Consider the following 23,291-nt stretch of genomic DNA (forward strand, 5'->3'; position numbering starts at 1 on the left):
GGAACTCATACACAGTTTAATGAAGTATTTACAGATAATTCCAACTGTCAAATACTTGTGCCCAATGACATAGTGCAGAGTGCTGACGCTCACAACCGCCTCGCTCCCTCCAAACTCGACTCCCTCCTCGTTAAGCAGGCGGATTTGATTTCAGGTAAGAACTTATTGGCTGCGGGGGCCCGCCAGCGAGGGCCACGGCTTTTACTGAAAGGAAAACAATCCTCTGCGGTGCGTATCACAGCTCCAAAGGCCCAGACGCTGAGGAGCTCAGATAGGCATAAGGACATTAGAGCCGCTGCCTCTGATAGACGCAAATCTGCTTGGAAAATAAAAATGTCTGCAGTTTGGTTTCTGAGGCCGTCAGGTGCTGCTGGCTCCATTTATGTGACATTTGTGCATCAGAAAGGAAAATAAATTCATCTTAAACCAGCCGTTACACTCAATAATCTTGAGTTAATCACCACTTTATAATATGACACCTTTCATAAAGTCTTTATAAGATATAATTTGGCTTTATTAATGGTTAAAAAATGATCAGTTATAAGAATAAAAGCAAGTTTGGGGTTGTGAAAAAATCTCTTTGGCCAATGTTTCTCTCATCTAAGTGGTAAAAACACAGTTGGAAATGTTCATAAACAATTGATAAATGCTTAATAATTTAAGTTAATAAATAGATTTTGATCCAGATCCTCAACCTTATTATTAATGTATTAGTAATGGCTTGTAACTGATGTGTAGTAAATAATTTAATATTTAAAAAGCCATTAGTTTAAACTATTACACTCGCAATGCAATATTTTGAAAATTTCAGGTCAGAATTTGCCCTCACACAATTTTATTTGCTTGATAGATTAAATATTTAATATAATATTGAAATATTTCAATTAGAAGTCTATCAGATTATTGATTTTCTTTCTTTAGAGTATTAAAATGACAGCCTCTACTATTAATCAATTACTATGATTACATTAATGTTAATTAAGTGTATTTATTTGTTACTGTTAACACTTATTAACAAGATAATTGACTTAATAATTATTGCTATTATTGTTTTTTCGTTAAATGTGGTTTAAGAGGGCTAAAGCTTGAGATTAAATCAGATATTAGGCTCCAGTGTCTGCAGCTTTGGAGGCTGCGGAGTGAGAAATGGTGTGAAGGCGCAATAATGGACTGTGAGCCGTGACCTCTGTATGGAAGCAATTTGGGGAAAAAGCTTTGAAAGTGGCGCAAAAGACAAATTAATCCTCGACGGAAACGAGATACATCCTTTAAAAACAAGCCATTTGGAGCGCTGTGGCCCTTCAGTTCCTCCTCAGCCAACCGGAGCGATTTAAGAGCTGTACAGAGACACAGTATCACACAGCAATCATTTATTACCGCTCAGAAAATAATAATAAAATCAAATGAAACTTTAAATCTATTTATTAACGAGTAGAAATAAAATAAGTTCACAACCTTTAAACTTCATGATTCACTGTAATCACGCAAACGGTAAGAAAAAATGTGAAATAGCAGAAATATGCAGAAATATGTATTTATTTTCTCTCAGCTTCTTGTCTAATTGTCTGTTTAGTGTCGCGCGCCTGTTGTTCGTTACCCGTTCGTTACTTTCGTTTTCAATTAACGCTGATTGTGTCCAGCACGAGCCGGTAATTTAGCGGAACACTGGGAAATACAAGAATATATTTATATATAAAAACAGCGTTTGCTTCACTCATAAAAAAATGCGATAATAATAATAAAATAATAATTATGAGGGTAAAATAAAGAAATGAGAATTGTCTATTTAATTTCAAATTATTATTATTATTATTATTGTTATTGGTAGCTGTTATAAACATGTTGCTAATTCAGTCGGATTTTATCATGTTTAATTATATTATTACTCTTAATTCAATAACACAAGGACACATTATTATAATGTTTCATTCATTATTTATTTTTTCCATTATTTCCTTCACACCTGAGTCTCCGTCCCCAGGTGAGCTTTGATTCTGTCAATATTTTGGCCCTGAATTTCGGCCTTGAAGGCCTTTTGTTTTAACACACTGTCTCACTCATCATCACCACCATCATCATCATCATTACCAGCGGTCCGACACATCACCAGCATTCACATAAATAAATGACGCACTCCTTGGAGTGAACTGGCGATATGGGAAAGGTTCATTTCTCTGAAAAAAACAAAACATCGAAGAGAGTTCAGTGAGTGTAATTAGGTTTTTCGTTGCGTTAAATCTTCGCAAACACTGAAAAACTGTGAAATTAATTAAGAAATGTTTGATTAATCATCAGCTCAGAGCTCCGTCCGTCAGTCCACCGCTCTGATGGCAACCCTCTGCAGATATTCCGGCCTTCTTACAAATAAACACACTAATTAAAGTGAGTTAAAATGATTAAAAGACTTCCTAACATGTGTGTCAGTGTGTAATAAGACAGTTTGGAGCAGGCTGGTTTGTCACAATCTCCTGACACGCATGCGTGTCCTCGTGTAGTGGACAGCTCTTCATCTGATTGACATAAAGTAATTTTTTCATTAGAAATAATTAGCAGCAGTGTTTGGGAACATGGCGCCAACAGAGGAGCTGAAAATATTCTCGCTCCGTTAAATTAAAGACAAACAAAGACGCAGGATCATAATTTTATCTGACACTTTTTAGACTTAGATTCAGAGGTTTTGGTGCCCTGGTATTTTTGTTGTTTCTGTCTTTTCCTCTCCACCACACAGCCGCGCTGTTTGCACAAATGATGCTTCTTCTTTTCTCAGGCAAACACTCAGGAGGTGACAACAGGCATCTGAAAAATCATGCACACCAAACAAAACCGCGTCCTCGATGGCGAGTACAGGCGGGCGCGTGCCACTAAAGCTGAGGGGAAGATGTGCTCGTATCAGACGAAACCAAACAGTTCCTAAAAGCACATTTGTTTCTGTGTTGTCTGTTGAAAGCTCATAAAGATAGAAGTAGATTCGTGAATAAAAGGTGCGTAAAATGCGCGTAAAAGTGCCTGATTTCATCTTTATACTTCCATAATGTAAACTCAACTGTGGTTATTTATTAATGTGTCATTTTGCCTGATCCAAGCCAGATGCATTCTTCTCTAAATTATTCTGCTGACTTCTTGAATTTTAAATGAGTTTTGTGCCGGAGTTGAGCTCTGCTTCAAATCACAGGGTCACTTTCTATAAATCGCTCCGCTCCGAGGATGTGAAATAAATAAAAGCCTGTTATTCTTTGCTTTTTTCAGTTTGGGGAGGCTGGTGCTCAGGCAGGAGGGGTGATCGGCCACAGCACTGAGCCCCCTCCAGGCCATGCTTCACACACACTCAGACACACACACACTTACCTGCGCTCTAAATATGTTCTCAATAAGTGTAAGTGGCCCACATGACTCTCCAATCACTATCATGTTTAACACAAGCTGTGGGAGCGCAGGATCGCATCAATTATTCACACCGGTCCTCTGAATTTGTCCTCCATCGGGGTTATTTCAGGGATCAATATTTCATTCTTCATTGTGGAGCTTTTTACGCTTGTTTGGTCTCGTTCCTAGATTCCCTCTTTCCCCAAGAAATGGAAAATAGATAAAGGGACGGAGTGTGTAAAGTGATGCAGCGGAGGAGCTCTGCAGGCAAACGATTCCCTGCCGGGCTTCAATAATTCACAGCGCCTGCTGCAGCCCGATGTCTCTGCATGATGAGATGAGATGAGATGCACATGATGCAGTTAGTTAACAGAACATTTCTTTGAATAAATACACACACACACACACACACGCTCCTGCTGCAGGAGGGAAATTTAAGTTGAAAAAATGAGGCTTGGAGAAGAGTTTTAAATATTTAAACACAGACGGAAAAAATGTCTGTCTAATTATTTTCTGTGATATTTTAGTTGTGAGATATTTTGCTTCAATCTGCAGCTTTGATTCAGTCATTAAACCCGCAGTGATTAAATATTTAACCCAAAATATATTTGCGTTGAATCCACAGAAATTAATTTAGAATTAACTCCATTAAATGATCTTGTAAAGCAACAACAAAACGAAATATTCCTGTGACCCAGGTCTCCAACGGCGCCATTAATCTGAAGATAATTGTCTAAATAAACTACAAATGCCACAGGTCACATGACGCGTCCTCCGCTCCGCCAAAAGCAGCACTTTGGAGCTTAATATCGCCTTATCCAAAAACCGCAGACACTTTGGGTTTATGGTGAGAAATAAAGCTTTAAATGGATTTTAACACTCTTATTTTCAACCTCTAATGAGCGCTTTACGATGAAATTAAAAATAACTGCAAGAATTCAGCAGAGACTCGTAAATGTCGCCGCGCGGCCTGGAGAGGTAAAATCACAATCTGCTCATTTTTATGTTTATAGAAATAGTTTAATGAGCATTTCATATTTATTTATGACTCTCACACAGGTTCAGTTTGTCACATCAGGGCCAGGCCTGCAGCAGACCCACGCTGTAGCCAGCAGCCTCACTTGCGCGCGTCGACATCATCATCACCGTCATTATCATATTTAATATTATTGACGAATGAGCAGCGAGGAGCGGACTGGCTCTGCGCCACCGGCTGCTGCCACTTAATTCTCACTTGGCGTCAGAGCTGAGCTGCCAGGTGTCTGATAACCAGGCTGCGTTACAGAGGTGAGTTACAGATGCTTTATAGAGACTGTTTTTACGCTTTGGTGCAGTGTTGGTGATGTAAAGAAGAGTCTCAGACAGCGCAGCGCTTCTGTCTCCAAATCAGGTTTTCATTAAGACTCAGCAGCTGTTTGTCAGGAGTTGGAGAGGTTGGTGCTGATTTTCAAATCTCAGGGTGTCCAAAATTCTCGTCTTCTACCTGCTGATCAGGACCAAAATCCAAAATTTCAGGCCCGTTCAGCCTCGAGTCTCTTTCCTGGAAAGCTACGCGCACGACTGGCGACGCACACACGCGTAACGCTCTTTTAGTGGGACCCCCTCTGGCTCCCCATCCACGATCTGAGCACCCAGAGGCCCCCGGGCCGGAGCAGGCAGTGGGTCCACCCGCCCCCTCCTCACTGGTGCCCGCCGCGGCTCCTCTGGTGCCAACACAAGGCTCCGTGCAGCCAGCAGCGCTTTACGCACAGTCACAGTGTTGCAGATGTTGCAAACCTGTGGCTTCGGTCGTGTTGCTCAACTCGGTCGCGCATGCTCTCGTTAAAATGTGCATGAAAGACTCCCTTGTTGCAGCTTACCGTGAGGCCGTGGAGACAGCGCGTGCACATCTGAGCAGGGAGAAGGAGAGGAAATCACAAACAGAGTTAAAGTAAAATATTTACTGCTGAGTTAATACTCTGAAAAACTCACATGTGGTCTGAACTCCTGTTAAAATAAGTTTACATGTCTGACCACCGGCCTCCAGCGTAGAGCAACTCTTTATGGATTCAAACAAATAATGATGCAAATGAATTCTCACAAAAAGAAGACAATAGGAGTGACCTCATTACATCGGCAGTTTCCCCACAGTTCTATAAACACGTTTTTAATTTTGTCAGTTATTTTGCATTCAGAAAACTTTCCATATCTTTAGTGTAATTTGACCTTCTGCAACTTCCTTATCAGACAGCGACATCTGACAGGTCACAGGGTCAAGGTGAAACCTTCAGTCAGACTTGAGGGCAGCTGGGTCGTAGGGCCGCTGGGAGCCTCATAAAATTGTGTGTATATATGTTTGTATATTTATTAAAGCATTAATGGGTAATTATTAAAGGTACTGATCTATGAAATGAGTTTTTCTGTATCCAAACACACACCTGACAGCAGGGCAGTACATTGATATTATGTCAATATCAGGATATGAGATTAGATTTTGATATCCTGATATTGAACATGTCGTCTTTTCCTGGTTTGAACGGCTTCATTACTGTAAATTTATGTAATTTTTGCAACATGGCGAGCTCTGAGGACAAGGACCTGATTTCAAAAACACACCCTACTTTCAGGTTATACAGTTACATAATTATATATTATATTTCTGCCAGTATATCCCACTAAATCCCATGGGGCGTCAAAAAATGCGTCGCAGTAAAATATGATTGTCTGAGACTGTTGTTCTATTATTTGTCTTTACCTACTAAGTCATTAAATCCACATTACTGGTGATTATTTGTCAGAAATCTCAGTGTGTAAATATTTCATGAAAGCACCAATAGTCAAAGCTACAGTATCGTCACAATATTGAGATGTTTGGTTTAAAACAATATTGTGATATTTGATATCTCCGTATCGTCCAGCCCTATGACACACAGTGTCTATATGGGCTGTGCAGTATATTGATATTTAATAGATACCGTGACATGAGACCAGATTTGTCTTTGGGTTATTGTTATATTATGTGGAGTCTTTCCTGCATTACAGTAAAATGATGTCATTTTCCAAATTTAACAGACTGTTCTCGCTGTTCCATTATCTGTCGCATAGTCATTATATCGACATTACTGATGATTCATTTATCAGAAATCTCACTGTGTGAGTATTTTGTGAAATTGTCAAAGCTGAGGTAAAAAATATCGTGCGATTTGATTTCCTGCATATCGCCCATATATATGACACTGACTGAATATGACCAGTAGGGCCGTAGCGATATAGCCTACCGGTATTGACGATAACTGAGATATTTCAAAATGATATATCGTAGAGGTGGGAATCACCAGAGAATCCACGATACGATATTATCACAATACTTGAGTCACGATACAATATTATCGCGATTTTAAATCTATATGCTGAGTATTGCAATAAAATATATTGCGATTTATTTACTTTTTTTAAACCGTAAATTACGCCCTCAAATGAAAACTTTGTCAACATCTGTTTAATCCAATAAGATAAAGTTTTCAGTCTGTTTTCAGTCTGTTCAATCTGACTTCAGACATTTTTTTTGCAGCAGCAAAATGCATCTAGTGGACTGAAAAAGCAACTGATTGTATTATTCTAGAAGGCTCCCATAAAGTTAAATTGGTATTTATAATATTAGTAATTTATAGAATTTAAAAAATCTGTGTGACGATACGATATTGCCACACAAAGGTATCGTGATACTATACTGTGTTGATTTATTCCCCCACCCCTAATATACTCCCTAATATTCTGATAGTCGTGGACATATGATAATAATAAATGTGTAAATAATCCAGCACCTTTTAAATCAGTTTCATTCTGGCTTTGTCTCTCTTTGTCTCTCTCTGCCAAGCGCCATCTGGCTGCCTTCACTGTCCACTTAGAGGAATTACTGTAATTTCTATACACTTTTGTTTGGTTACGGTGACAGACACTTTCTCCACCAACTTACTCTTGTATTTTTGGTGTAAGTCATGTGCCAAAAAGAGAAACAGAATCCATAACAATCAAAGTTAAAGGCGAATTTTCTCTCAATATTGCGATAATATCGTTATCGTGAACTCGTTGTGCCGCCATAAAGGTGTAGTGAAAACCTGATATGGAGCGGGGTCTAAGTATTTGTCAGTATTATCTCTTTAACTAGCAGCTCTACATTCAGTAAAACACTGAGCACACACACACACACAGAGTGAACCGTGCGCCACAGACAATGCGCCTGTGCGCAACAACACAGTGATGACCTGGTGCGCGCTCCTGCAGCTGTTGTGTTCACTGTCTCTGTCTCACGTGAAGCAAGAGGAGTTCACTGACCATCCGCAGTGTCTGTGAGTCCCTTTAACTCTGAATATTGACAGAAGTTTCCGTTGTTCATATATTTGGAGGGTCGTGACCTCTCATCCCACGCACGGGTTTATCATTAACAGAGACACTGCGGCTGCACTGAGCGCGTCTAATAACGAGAGATAAAGAGGAGACTTATTATTAGGCTACTTATTAACATGTATCAGCGCGTGGACTTCACCTCGGGCGGATTATCTCCGGGATGATACCGACATGTGTGAAAGTATTAGAGGGAAGCTGATAAGTTCCTGCTGCGTGAGGCAGAAATCTTCTCCTGGTGGAAAAGTAACAGCAGAGCGCTCTGATGTCAAGGTCTGTGTGATAGCCTGCTCCATGTTATGGCCCCGGGGAGGAAGATCTCAGTCAGATATGATTTAGAGGATTATTACGCAACTGTTTATGTTGAGTGGAGACAACATAAAGTCAAAACAGACTTTATTTAAGCATCTGAAGGAAGGGTTTAGTCAAGGATCCCTGTGGGTGCCCCCTCCTGTGGGTGCCCCCTCCTGATGGGTCTGTTTACAATCACCTAAAAGGCTTGTTTATGAACAGAATAAAGTTCTGCTGGACTCTTCTATATCATGTTAAGCGTCCTATAAGAGAGATCCGGCCCACAAAATGCTTCCATGGGTCACATTATTTTTTTTGACGCCTCCCTCCCTTCCCTTGCTCTCTTTGTCTCTCCTCCCTTCTCTCCTCCCTCTATCAGTCAGTGCGCCCGTTGGCACAGGGACGATTGAAAGTGACACTCTGATTAGGACCCGGTCCTTTGCGCCGAGAAATCCCGCTTTTACTGTACCTCACGCGCCGGTGTTTGCTGCTCGGTCAGGTCCGTGTTGTGCGCTCTGTGTCCCGGGTTGTGTTGCTCCTGTTTCCCGCTGCGTCGCGTTATTTCTGCGCTTTCTCCGAGGATGAAGCCATGAGTTCAGAGGAGGGCAGATTTGTGCCACAGAGACGCGTTTTGAGCTAAAACAGGCGGATAAAAGCGTAAAAAAGGAGGACTTAAGACATTATTTTAAAATATCAAGTTTGTGCGCGCGCTCCGGCTCACGGCTCCAGGACAGACCCACCGGTGCTCACAAAGTCTCTCCCTCTGTCTCTCTGTTCGCTTCCACTTCCCACAGACGAGCATCCTCCGTCCAGATCTCCACGCACTCCGCTGCTCTGCGCGCTGTCCTCGCCCCCTCTCCAAACCTCCCTGCCCACTAACTTTTCTCTCCTGTGTGGATCCGGTCCGGTGTCCGACGAGTCCAGACTGAGCAGCGTGACCCGCCGTGTATCCAGGAGCCGACCCACAGCCCAGCCCTGGATTCAATACTCCTGATCAATGGACAGAGCCTCCTCAGCGGCCAACAGCGCTACAGACACGCCGTAAGCAGTGAGTAGAGACACACACACACACACACACACACTCTCAGAGACACAGTACTGAAGACACCACCATTTAAAGTGCCTGTAAATTATAATAAAGTGAAAATAAATTATAAATAATAAATTGATCCAGCTGATCTCACTAAAACTTTTACTTTGAGTTGGCACCGTCCCTCCAGTTAATACAACTAACTTATATATTATTATTATTATTATTATTATTGTGATTACAATTATTAGGCTGCTAATTTTTTTGTTTATTATTAATCTATTAATATTTAACGCCCATGCATTTAAATATTAAGCTATTATAATTAGTTATTTTCAAAATAAGCCACTCTTTTTTCAATAATTATAAGTATGCGTTAATTTTCTTAAAGTTTATACAAATTAAATCATATCTGCTTATTAAATTTGCACATGCATGAACAATTTCAGCCTCTTGGCACTGAAGTAAAATGGGTTTCTTTATGTATTGGTATTGTTTTTACGAAATATTAGTTGCATTTAGTATTTTAAATATGCACAAAATGTAGATACGTGAGTAAAATCACGTATAAGTTATTAACTAGTGTGTGAATATTGTGAATTTAATATTTAAGATGATGCTTTGCGCCTTTAAAATAAAAATGAAAAGTTATTTTGGAGCCTTGGCAGGAAGTGTTTGATTAATCACAGAGCTTCAGAATAATTTATAGCAAAACTTTATATATGTGTGTGTGTGTGTGTGTGTGTGAGAGAGAGAGAGAGAGAGAGAGAGAGAGAGAGTGTGTGAGTGAGAGAGAGAGAAGTTTATTATAAATCTTCGGAAACACGTTAAAATGCGCCACAACAGGACTTTGTGACTTTTTAACTTTTAAAAAATAATTAATGAGACACACACAGTGAGAGGTGTCACTGGTGTTACTGTTTAACACGTGCACAGTTTAAATAACAGCACCAGTTTTTTTAAACACTGCACCTCCACCGGTAGCCGGGACAGTACGATGAATAAAACATACCGAGGGAACAGAGAGGTGTCGAACACGCTCCGAGTGTTCTCGGCTGCTACAAGGGCCTTTAACCTCTGCAGCACCTGGGACAGGAGACACTGCGCCTCCGAGCAGAGATGCACAGACACGGAGAGATCAGAAAGCCCAGGTCTGGTCAGGGACTGTGGAGGAGTTTAGGCCTCCAGTCCGCTCTGCGTAATCACCAGAAACTGAAGCCAAATGCGTCCAAATGAGAACCAGTCCTCCTGCAGACCGTCCTGTCAGCAGCAATACTCTGCCCTGCACCAAACATGAAGAAATCAAACCCACATCCTTAAGTAGGTTTTAGAATTAATTCTGAATGTGCAGTAAAAGGTTTTAAGATGTCACATGCGAGGCTGCAGAGAAATGAAATGATTCTTGTATTTATTTCTGCCTCCTCTCTGACAGCAGCTACTTCCAGCTCCTCGTCCTCTCTGACCTTTAACAGAAAAAAACAGGCTGAGTCTTCTTTTCCAAAACCAGCAGGAATCCAAACAGCGTTTGGGCTTTTTCTCATCTAATTAAAACGCGTGTGAACCGACAGACTGCGCTCACACACATGCTCCTGTTGTCACCTGAGCAGGTAAAGTGTGGCTGCAGAATCCGGATTAATATTTATTAGAGAATCATTTTCAGTAATTATAATAGTTTAGATTTAATTAAAAAAGGCCTGATAATTAATGAAATCATAATGGCGGCACCGTGACGCGCTGTCAGACACCTCAGCGCGCCACTGTGCCGTCTCCTCCCCGCCACAGTCCGTCCATCACAGCAGGAAAATAAAACAAAAAATACAGAAGTTTTTTTGGAGCAAACCGCGAGGAGAAACGGATTCGTCTCAGCTGCTGTGATGGGAGAGTGTGCGCAGGCTCTGCAGGTCTCCGGCCTCCCTGTCTGCTCAAAGTTTGCTCACATGTTCAAAAAGTTGACGGGCCGCGCAGACTCTGTCGGGGAGGAGGAAGAGGAGGAGGGGGCGTTAATGTGCAAAGAGTTTGCGTATCAAAAATAGTGGGAAACTCATATTTTCTTTGGCTCCAGCTGAGCTGCAGGGGCTTCATGTGTGCGCGTGGATTCGAGGCTTTTTTCACGCTGCCGCCAAAATGCGCAAATTATTTATGGTCTGCAATTTTACGCACATAAAGAAGACCCCCCTCTGACTTTATTTAGCTTCACTCTGTAGCAGGGGTGTAGGTTTGTTTCAATATTTAGGGGGGGAATATGAAACAGGGGGGTTGGGGTCCTCATCTAGGAAAGTTTGAGCATCAGACACTTCATTTCCTGCATTCTGGTGAATTTACATGCAGCAGTTTATGATGGAAATATATTTAATTCCATCAAAATAAAAGACCTACTGCTTTATTAGTGTAGTGATCTTATATTTGGGTGATGGCATTAATGCACATGTTCTGAATATTAAGGAGGACGTGCCCTCTGACCTCCCTGACTTCTGCACCTCGGCTTTGTCGTTGTTTCAGTAGCTGAAATATTCTTTTAATTCCCGAGTGTTTCTTAGTTATTGTAACTTCTTAAAGCTCTTTGTCGTCAGATAATCAAAATCAGGTTTATTTCCAAGTAGGTTAGCGTTCAAGAAACACATAAAGAGGAAATAAAAATAGAGGCAAAGTGCTTCAACAGTCAGCAGCATAAAAATAATCTTGAAAAACAAAGTTTAAGTCACAATTAATTTCCAAATTAAAGAAATAACTTTAAATCCTTCATGTCAGTATTTCAGTGAGAGTCCTCCTCTGTGCTTCCTGCCTTTCTGTGTGAACTCAACTATCTGTTCACACGTAATATGGGTGTGTCCACACTATTAAACTGGAGATTAGATAGTGGAGAAGCTCTGTGGGCACTAATGATGCTCCTCTGTCGGGCTGTGGGCGTCGCTCACAGATCTCCATAATGTCTCCTGCTCGGCCTGGTGCAGATTCATCATCAGCCTCGGCGTGATCGTTGAGGGTAAATTCATTTATTTTAGCTGAGAGAACTCCGACATGTGGACGCTGAGACCTGAGCTCTGTGTTTTCCCACTCTGGTGAGGCTGTGGTGGACTGGTTTGGCATCGGAGTGCATTGCAGTAAAGTTTTAGCATTTTCTTGGAGCAGCGTCACCTCTTTAAATATCTGACAATACAGCAGGAACACCTTATGATGTAACGCTGTTAAAAAAAACACAGGTTGCATCACCACGCTGAGCTGCAGCGTGTTGTATTATTTTGTCCACCCCTCCTGTGTTGTATACATGCGTGTGCTCCTCACACTCTTACTTGTCCCTGGCTGAGTCAGTGTGTGGTCCCTGGAAGTGTTAAAGCAGAGAGTCTGTGTAGCGTGCTGGCTGTGGTTTGTGTGGCTTAGTGTCTGTCTGTGTGTGTGTGTGTGTGTGTGTGTGGATGAGTGTGTTTAAGCATGCATCCTCTAGCTGGAAGGGCGAGGCTGTAAATGCTCGCTGTTAACTCTTCATCCCATATTATCAAATGAGAAGTTTACAAGGGAGCCAAACATGTTTGCCAGGAGGCCTTCGTCCCCTCCTCCCTCGCCCCAGTTATTTTCCTCTCCGCGCACGGGTGTGTGTGTGTGTGTGTATGTGTGTGTGTGTGTGTGTGTGAGCCCGAGGACCCTCTCCACAGCTCCACATAAGTTGTGTCTGAGTGTGTGTGTGCTGTAAAGGTCTGTCTTGCCCTCACACCAGCTCTGCCCACATCACAGTGACACATCTGACGTCCATAAACGACAAATTCCACAATAATGTTCCCGAACAGAAATCATTTCTCATAAACAGCCACATAAATTTTTTTGTGTTGTTCCCCGTTTTGTTTTCAGACTTTGAAAGCAAACAAATTCTGATATTTTTTGTGCTTCCTGCTGTTTTTTCGGGAAGAGTACCAACATGACGTTGGTCCCTCCCTGTGCATACATGTGTGTGTACATTCAGTTTGACAGCAGGGCTTTTAATATCGCTCCCCCTCCTCCTCCCGCTGCCTTCTTTTTTATCTGGGCTGCAGAGCCAAGCATTAACCAATAGCTTGATAACGCTGCTATAAAAGTGGATCTCGAACGGGAAGAACGGCCGTATCTGAATATTTTCCTACACAGGTGACGCCTGTCCCGTCCTCCCTGCTATCAGTGCTAATAATGCCCTCACAGGTCACTCTCCTTCTCTCCGTCTCCGTCTGTCTCTGTCTGGTTTGCATGTTGAAGGCACAACCCTTCATTAGCCGACACAGTATCGTAACGGTAAAAGAGATACCGGAGGGAGCGGAGGCGATGTAGCTTTGGCTCCTGAGCTCTGTGGTGTGAGAGGTTAGTTGTATTTCTTACTAACACTTTGAGATCCATTAGTTTCATACATTTACAGATTGGAGATGTTTCCCTGCTGCTCGGATGATTGCGTTCACTTTTCACCCACAATTATCCCTCTTTTATTTCCTCTCGTGTTTTAAATCTCAGAGTGTAAGTGTGTGAGCTGCTGCTCTCTGCTCTCTGCTTCCTGCACACTTATCACAATGGGAGTGCAGTGAAGTAGTGTGTGTGTGTGTGTGTGTGTGTGTGTGTGTGTGTGTGTGTGTGTGTGTGTGGAGGCAGGAGGCGACATAAAAACTGGTTTCTTCTTTATTGTATCGCCTGGGGAGCTTTTTTAATTCTACCTGTTGTTCTCCTTTAAAGGGAAACTTTGGTATTTTTCAACTTGGACTCTTTTTCTTGAGTGTTTGTGTCTAACGTTGCTCCTCAGATGGTCCCATATGCAGAGTTGTAAGGTCGGTCTTCTGACTTCAGTGTGTTCACGAGCTTTCATAATGTGGAAACAACATGGATGCTACAAAGACGACGTGTTGGATTTTATTGCTCCATTCATTGAACGTCACAATACTGGAATTTTTAACTTCAAAGCAATTTTTGGGAAACCTTGATTTTTGATACCACCGGGGAAAATTGGCATTGAGGGTATAAGATTAAAATTTTTAATACAAGATAAATATAACAAGGCTTTAACATGACAACAGTGACTTTTCTTTTCTTGCTTATTAGCAGAAAACATCAGAATAAATGAAGTTAACATCAACAGTAAGAGAGAGCAGCTGATATCAGTAAATCAATACTGTAAAACATAAGTAATGAAACCTTTTAAATTTTCAGAATCATTGTTTATTGATAAATCTTTTTTTTTTTTTTTTTTTTGTACAACAGGACGACCCAGCAAAAATTCACGTAGCTATAAATATGCTGAAACTTATCCCAGACATGTTACTGCTCCAGCACGTCCTCTAAAACCACCAAAATACTGTTTTAACTGACTTGTTAACAGTTTTAACACGAATAAATAACTTTTCGAACTAATTAAAGTCGCTCTATGTGGACAGCAGTTACACCCTAATACCATTTAACAGATTTCATGTGAGCAAAAAAAAATAGATATGCAATACAAGAATTAATAAAAAGTTTATTACCGTCAACCAAAGATTTACTTTCATTAGTCACTTATGATGCATTCATGTGATGTGGGAATAATCAGAAAAGTGATTTCCCGACAACTGACAACTTTGACGTCACATATGCAGAAACATAATGAAACAATTTTTGAAACTGGTCCAGTATTAAGAGAGAGCACTGATGCCGTGACACAGGCTGCAGTGTAACCACTCAGATCATGTTCTCACTGTTGGTGTACGTCCGCTAAATGTGCTTGTTTTTACCACTGACAGGCTTGATTGTTGTTAAGTGTCTGACAGCATTATGGAGAGAATCCCTACAGAGAAATGAAATGTTTTTCCGTACCTTTCACTTCATCTGGACTGTTTGTTAGCGTATTTCCACAAATAAAAGCCAGAACTCCACAAATTTATGGAGTCACACAAGCCACTGTAATGTCAATCTGAAAATACTTCACATTAAAACCCTTGTGTTAACAAATGAAGGGATTTTTTCTATTGAAACGTTGTAAGCGGGCTTTTATTTTGAAATGGACACAGGAAGTTTTGAGTCAAACATTTTAACTGTCTATTTTTGCTGAAAACTGCATGCGTCACTTGGAGAAAATAGGTGGGACCCCAAACGCGGTGACACCTGAACAGCGCTGCTCACATGGGCAGTGCTCTAACCAGGCGCAAAAAAACCAAACAAAAACACTAGACATTCCACGACACGCATGCGCTGCTCACACAGGCAGTGTGGCCAGGGTGTACGCTACGTTTTCTTTTCTCCAACTCAACACACTCGTCTCTCCAACTCCTACTAATGTTTACACTCTTGTTTTTCTGCAACAAGTCACACCTCGCCAGATTTCAGAACAAGACTGCAGAGAAAGGTGATACGATGTCAGTATAGTTATCGAAAGACCATTTCAACTGTCTAGTTTTGCTGAAAACTGTGTGCGACACGCGGAAAAAGTAGGTGAGATCTCGATTCTCTAGATGTTGCGCACCTGAGCAGCACTGCTCACATAGGCAGTACGGCTGCTCTAACCTGTTAAATCGGCTGCAGACCCCCCAAAACATTAGACGTTCTGCCACACACATGCACTGTTCATGCAGGCAGTGTGGCCCAGGTGTACTCTGACTCAACTTCTTCTTCTCGACACTCCTCTCTCAAACTCTCACCAGTGTTTCCACTGTTATTTTTCCCGCTACATGTCACACCTTGTGAGATTTCAGAGTAAGACTGCAGAGAAAGGTTGTATGATTTCACTATGATTTTAAAAAAAGCAGTGAGGCTGCTCTAACCTGTTAAATCAGCTGCAAAAAACAAAAAAAAACTAGACGTTAAGCGACGCATGTGTGCTGCTTACACAGGCAGTGTGGCCCAGGTTTAAGTTACACTTTCTTTACCTCGATTTGACACACTCTTCTTGGCATTCACTTTCCAACTCTCACTAATGTTTCCACCGTTGTTTTTCTGCAACAAATCAAACTTTGTGAGGTTTCAAAACGAAACTTCCTCAAGAGTGAAACACAATAAAAACAGACCGGAGCAAGCGAAAAAACATTTCATTTCTCTGTTGGGATTCTTTCCTTAATGTTGTCAGACCCTCAGAATAACAGTCTGAGCCTGGCAATGTCAAAAATAAGCACGTTTAGTAGACGTACACTGACAGAGCGAACACGCCCTCAGTGGTTACATTGCAGCCTTTCTCACGTCTGCAGCGCTCTCTCTCTGTCGATACTGGACCAGTGTCAGAAACAGTGTCTCCATTTGTCACTTAGACACAAGAATATGTGAAAATAGCACCCAGGATGAAAAAGTTTTACACTTTGTGAACATGTTGCTTCATCAGAGGCCGAACATTAAAAACAGCTGGATGCAACTTCAAGTGTTTTTCCAAACTTTAAGTGATGTAAAAATAAAAGCACGAGAGAGAGAGAGAGAGAGAGAGAGAGTGATGGAGACAAAAATAAACTTTAAAAAAGAAAAGTAAATGACAGACAGATTTACAAAAAGCAGCTCCCACTTCAAACCAGTCATTACACCGTATGTCTTTCAAATGGATGGGACTACCAATCAGTGTTTGTCAGCTGTCTGATTTGTAGAGTTTAGACTGGCTTTGAATTACACGTTAGCCTCAGTTTGTGTGTGTTTACGTCTTTGAGCTGGACATATTGTTTATAGGTGTGTTTGTTGTCGTGTCTCACTCTTCTATTTCTTTGGGTGTGTCTGCATTTTTTGCTCTGCAATCTTGTCTTTGGCCCTCAGTGTGTATTTGTTATGTCTAGAACGTGTAATAATGTGGAATTTGATAGTGGCTTATCATCGAAAACAAGAGGTTGTCCCAGAATCAAACACAATGCGGGACAAACAGAGCAGAGTGGGGGTTTTATTTCTTTACATCTGACGGTCTCAGAGCAGAAATATTGACGTTATTACATTTTTATTGAAAAGACAGTGAGCGACAAAGATACAGCAGCTTATTTTCACTTTAACTGATGCAGGTTTTAAAAGAAAAATCTCTACAGTTAATTGTAAAGTTTCCCACAGAGGGCTGACAGTTGACCAGAGAGGCAGTAAATTGGGAAATGTGTCATGACCCCTCTCCTTATCAAAAAGACATTACATTTGTTGCCCGTCTCCATAGCAGATATGCAACAGCTCCTCTTATCGCGTCTTTATTAACTGCTCTAACTATCACACGCCTTATCAAACAATGCAGCACAGATGGATTTAGGATGGAGGCGATAACAATCTGGGTGATATCAGTCCTCGATTTAATGTGCTGATCGTCGTCACACCATTAAAGATGTGTAGAACAAAAGGTTATTGCTCAGCACGCCCATAATAATTGCATAAAATAGATTAGCATTTATCAGTGCGTGACAGCGGGCACGTCCACACCCACGTTATTATTTACACGTCATTCTGCAACATTTTTGAAGCGTTTACAGTGAAAACTGGGAGAAAGAAACAAAGTAAAAACAGAGATGTAGGATGGTGTACTTTTATTCTGTATGTACACATCTGCATCTGGGCTCTCTGGTCCACAGGATACCATTAAAACTCTGTATTACACAACACTTTGTTGCTGAAATGAGGCGCCAGGTTTGATTTAAGTTCACTGACCCTCAAACTAACAGAAGCTCCTCGACCATAAACTGAACGATGCAGCATGAAGCTTCAGTGAGGGATCGTATGACAGTGACTGCAGTGGTGAATGAGGATGTATGTTAATGTTTCACTTTATGAAAACAACAGCGCCCTCCCAGTGCTGGAAGAAGATCCTTTACTTTAGTGAAAGCACCAAAACCACCACAGGAAAAGTCCTGCATTTAAAATCCTAATCTAGGTAGAACATACATTTTATTAACTAAATGTTCTTATCAAAACCTCAGATTTTCCTGTCATGTATCGCAACATTAGTAGAGCTTTGGTGAGCAATCATTCTCGTTATTGATCTTGATTAATCATTAGATCTTTAAAACGTCAGAAAATAGTGGAAAAAAACTCTAGAAAACACAAAGATGTTCAGCTCACCTTCACATAAAACACAGAAAAGCAGCAATCTTCACAGTGAAAAAGTTGTAACAGACAAATATTTGCAATTTTTGTTATCAAAACAGTTGCTGAATAATTTTAATCGCCTCCTATATTGACTCATACAGATGCATTAATGTGAGAGCAGCTTCCTGTTGCAGCTGCTCCAGGTGGAGCTAGTTTAACCACTTTATATAACCCAGGTTGGGCCCCTGAGGGCCACCAGATAAACCTGAGGGGTCATGAGATGATTGATACGGAGAGAGAAGAAAATTGGAGACAAATGAAATGTAAAAGTTGAAAGTACAGACCTTTTTTGGAACAAGTCACAATTCAAAAATGTTTGGGAGCCACTTATTAAATCTTTAAATGCGTATGTTTATAAAATTATCCACATGTGTTTTTAATGTAAATTCTTAAGCTGGAATCAAGAGCTGGGCGATACGGAGAGTGAAATTAACGAGATGAAATGATAAAAAATAGCCTTTTAGCTGGTTTTGGCATTTTTATACCATGTGTGTTCATAATTTGCACGGTCCCTTCTTAAATAAACTAAACTAAAATAAACAATACTGCTGTAACACTGTAGGGTTGACTATTGGTGCTTTCACAATATATTTACGTAATGAAATTTTTGATAAGTAATTGTTGTGGATATAATAGAACAGCGAGAAATGTCTGGAGTGTTCAGAAAATTACATTGTTTTACTGTAATTTCGCCATTAAAAGCAGGAATAGACAAAACTTAGGATATTACAATATCTAGTCTAATATCACGCTGTCAATATAATATTAACATATCGCCCATCCCTGAATGTAGCATATAACTAAAGCTGTCAAATAATTGTAGTGAGCAGAAGTTTACAGTAGCATGAAATGGAAACACAGGAGGAAAGTACAAATACCTAAAAACTGTAATTAGGGACAATACATTGAGAACTATGTGCTTCCTTCCCATAACATGATAAAATAATATGACAATGTTAAATTATTTTAACTATTTAAATTGTATACCTCAATTGGGGCATAAGAACACAAATATTTACGTGTTTATTAGTGTCAATAATCATAATATTTGATTTTATGAACAGAATGGAGTTTCTTTATTGTCACTGTTCTGGGTGGAGCCCAAATATACAAGATATATAAAGACAGAAGAAAAGAGTAAGAAGAATAAAAAAACTTTTCATGCAACTCACACACACTGAACACACGTACACATCATGCCTGTGCACCCATATGTGTATTAAACCAGAAGAAGAATGAAGGCTATTGCACAGAGGTCGGTTTTCCAGCACAGTATGAATATTGTCTATGGTGGGTGTGCATTCAGTGCAGAGTTCAGTGTGGTGACAGCCGTCGGGTAGAAAATGTTAATCTTGTGGCGTTGATGGATCTGTAGTACTTTCCTGAAGGACAAACAAGTGAGTGTGTGTTAATACACTCACTTTTTCCTCCTTTAAAGGGTGTTTTTGGGGAGTTTTCCTCATCCACTGTGAGGGTCCGAGGACAGAGAGTGCAGATTGAATTTAATTGAATACCAGCATTCACATATGGGTGCTCACAGGAGGTGTTATAGTTTTAATAAATGCATTAAAGGTACAGTGTGTAAGATTTAGGGGGATTTAATGGTGTCTAGAGGTGAGGACTGCAGATTGCAACCAGCTGAAACTTCTCCCAGTTCGAATTCCTTCAGAGTTCATTGTTCGGGAGGCTTTTACCGGGAGCTGAATTATCCACAGAGGTCTCTTCCTCTCTAAAACAAACAGATTCAGAGATTAAAACCTGTAAAAACACTGAATCAAGCAGTTTCACAGTACAAATCAGTGTTTCTTGACCCTGTTTGGCATGTCAGAGCCGGCCCCCCTTGTCCAGCACATACTCATGTGTGCTCACCTTTTTTCTCTGATAACTTAACATCCAGACATTCAGGAGCTTTTTTACAGTGAGCCAAATTATCCACAGAGGCACCTGGTCTCACTCCAGAGTCACTGAAATCCAGCACTAGGGCAGTGGCTTCCATCACTGTCAATCACTGCAGTCGAGCTGTGGTCAAACTTGGCAGCGCTAAAAAAAATGCAAGTCAAGATTCTGTTATTGCACTGTCTATTTCTCACCCCAAATGTTTTCAGAAACATATTTCGGTGTGCTGTTTAGCTGTAAATCAGCTGGTGGGTGATGCATCATTTTGGCTCAGCTGTTCTCAACATGGCCGCCACATCGCAAGTTTTCACAGAAGTCAATGCACAGATCAGATACCATGTAATTAATTCATAAGCTGTAAAGTCCCAATAAAACAGAAGTTAGAGCATCTCAGCCGACCCGGTCTCACTCCGAAGGCTTCGAAAAATTCTGGTGGCCGAAGTCCGAGAAGGACACGTGGGAGGGGTGGTGGATAGGTCCAAAAACCATGGACTTTCACCCGAGAGGCCAGTGTTTGCTTCCCGTAAACCCTGCTCTTTTTTCCTAAACCCAACCATGTGTGTATGTGTGTGTGTGTTGGCAAAACATAACCACGTGCATTTGTTGTTGAAGGGAAAAAACAGCAGTGTTGTACCGACGTAGTGCTTTTATTTTGCAAGAGTCTGTATGCAAACTGTACATTTCCTGTGAAAACAGAAGTGTATTTTGAAAACAGACAATGCATGTAACAGGCTGAAGTTGACACGGCGTCCCAGAACGTCAACAACCAACACACCCAGGGTACCTTGGACGTCATATGTGGACGTGGAAAGTCCATGAGCAAACGGACATGTGACGAGGTTGCAGTGAGGGGAATGTTGGCAGAGGTCTCTTCCTCTTGTAAACAAACAGACCAGGTGATTTGAACTGGCAAAAACACTGAGTAAAGCAATTTCACATTTAAAAATTGTGATTCTCCGAAGCAAAACACATCCACGTCTAGAGCCAGTGTTTGGTTTGTCTGTCCTGGGCTACTGTAGAAACACGGTGGTGCAACATGGTGATCTCTGTAGTTGAGGACCTGCTCCCTGTGTAGATATAAATGTCTCATTCTGAGGTAACAAAAACACAACATACTTAATATATTGCTGCTAAATCCTACACACTGGACTTTTAATAAATACGTAACCGTCTGCTTCATTTGACCGCACGTGACCTGACAATGATTTGATGTGGCGATAGTTGCCATTGTTGAGATGGGACGTCTTATCTGAGCGAGGAAAGCACGATATTCTTTATCTCTCGGGTCAAATACCAAATGAAATGTAATTGAAGCAGGATGTGTTCAGAGATTAGATGATGCTGGGAAACTGTTGGAGGTTAGATGGTGAGATGTCGGCGAGGACAGGTCTTGATAGGGATCGTCAGTAGCGGAGGAGCTGCAGCAGGTTGGGACCTGTCGATGATAAAGACAGATTCTGTGCAGGATTATTTGTAAATAAGAAAATGAAATCTAGTCCGTCACTTCCTCTTGGCAGTTTAACAAAGCAGGTAAAGTTCCACTTATCATCTCAGAGGAGCAGCGCTGGATGTGATGTGCAGCCGACAGTGAATTCCTCTCAGTGTTCTGTTGTTTTTTTTATTGTAGCTACAACATTGTTAGCGGTTGGATTTATTTGCAAAGCCTCCCTGTTTTCTCAGCGAGCCCTCACATTGTGAATTATAGCCACTGTACTCACATTTAAAGCCATTGCTTTCCACTCAGTGTAACTCTTTGAACTTGTTTTCTTTTTTATTAAACTCTGCCACTCACATTTTTTGGCCTCTTTGCCTCCCACACTTTTTAATCACGCCAAAGCTAATGTTTTTAATTTATTATACATTTTGAAATTTTGCCCGAGCTCTTAATACTTGTCAGATTGAGAGTTTTGTTTTTTCACTGTTTGTGGTGGATGGTGTTTTTCAGCTGCGTCGTTGTGAAAGAGTCGGTATAGAAGGTAGAGAGGAGGCGAGAGGAGGAGGAGGAGGAGGAGGGAGGCAGAGAAGCACCACCACACAAAACATTGTCTTTTGTTCAGAGTTACGACAGCTGCAGCCGTAAAAAGCAGCAGAAATATTAAAAAGTGAGGGAGAAGGAGGGGGTTCGGTTTCTAATCAAGCGCTGTGGAAAATGCCACACTCAAACAATAACCACGGATTCTCCCTCATTTGTTCTGCTGCATCGCTGGCCAATGTCACTCAGTGCAGAGACGCTCTGTGTTTTTCCACTCCCAAATCTGCTCACTAACTTGATTTCCATACTTCGCTCCCTCTTTACCGTTTTTTCCACGGACACTTTCTAATCTCCCTCTCTTCACTGAGGGTCACACATGCTGGCAGATATTGTCCAGGGGCTCGTATGTAAATAAAAGCGGGCGCATTTGGCGTGAGCGAGCTGGCTGCTCTTTCACACGTTGGCGTGTGTCCCCTGTCTGGCCTGGCAGTGTTTCTAATGGCATTACCCTGTATTAGACGTTTGGCTGATGCTCCCTTATCAGGGGACACCGACCCACGAGGCTCACGCTCTTGTGAATGTGTGTGCGTACATGATGTATATGTACTCATACATATTAAACGCAAACACACAGGCGAGCCTGCACTGTTACTGCTGAGTTTACAGTCCCAACAAACACTGAGAAACAGGACTCTCTGTCGTCTTGTGTTTCTGTTTGTCTCCCTTTCAATTCTTTGATTAAATCTAACAAACTTGCCATATTTTGCAAAGGGAGAGCTCAGATATTTTGAAGTAGGGTTTTATGACAGTAGATGTCAGCTGGCACGCCCCCAGTTTGTAGGAGCAGCAGAAATACCGCCATGGAAGCTGAGCAATGTGCTGCTGTGGACAGGGGCAGTAACAAAATGTATTTAAGCCACCTTAAAAAATCAGTATCGGTTATTTGTTTATTTGACAAGACGCCTGACTGTGCCTATAGGCAGCCAATCAGGTCTCACTCTGAAGTCGTTGAAATCCAGCTCTTGGGCTGTGACTTGCTGCGTCAAACACAGATGAAAAAAGCCGTCCTTTAATGTCCAAATGATACGCAGCCAGTCACTTTTATAGTTTAACGGCACCCGGTGGCCTTAGGAGGAAAGAACGAAAATAAGGCAGCACAAGTCTGAGTGGGTGATGGATGCGTCTCGTAAGATTATAAAGCCAGATCATGTTCTTTTTTACCTAAACAACCATGTTTGCAGTGTTGTACCAACGTAGTGCTTTTATTTTGAAAGAGACTGTATGCAAGCTCTACATTTCCGGTGAAAACAGAAGTGTATTTTGAAAACAGACAATGCATGTAACAGGCTG

At 41.3% G+C, this 23,291-nt stretch overlaps 1 protein-coding gene across 6 annotated transcripts in view; it reads left to right on the top strand.

Annotated features, from left to right (window-relative positions):
• satb2 (SATB homeobox 2) overlaps window positions 1-23,291 on the top strand; it is a 92,358-nt gene that overhangs the window by 1,169 nt on the left and 67,898 nt on the right. For 3 of the 6 annotated variants that reach the window (XM_033618094.2, XM_033618095.2, XM_033618096.2), the window contains exon 1: window positions 8,407-9,085. The gene's annotated coding sequence lies outside the window, so the exon portion shown is untranslated. Of the gene's footprint in view, window positions 1-7,588; window positions 7,692-8,406; window positions 9,086-13,218; window positions 13,391-23,291 lie in introns of those variants that run through there. The other 3 variants (XM_078174733.1, XM_078174732.1, XM_078174734.1) reach the window with 3 other exon arrangements.

Source organism: Epinephelus lanceolatus, chromosome 14 (assembly GCF_041903045.1).
Source record: "Epinephelus lanceolatus isolate andai-2023 chromosome 14, ASM4190304v1, whole genome shotgun sequence".
In the NCBI taxonomy this organism is placed as follows: domain Eukaryota; kingdom Metazoa; phylum Chordata; class Actinopteri; order Perciformes; family Serranidae; genus Epinephelus; species Epinephelus lanceolatus.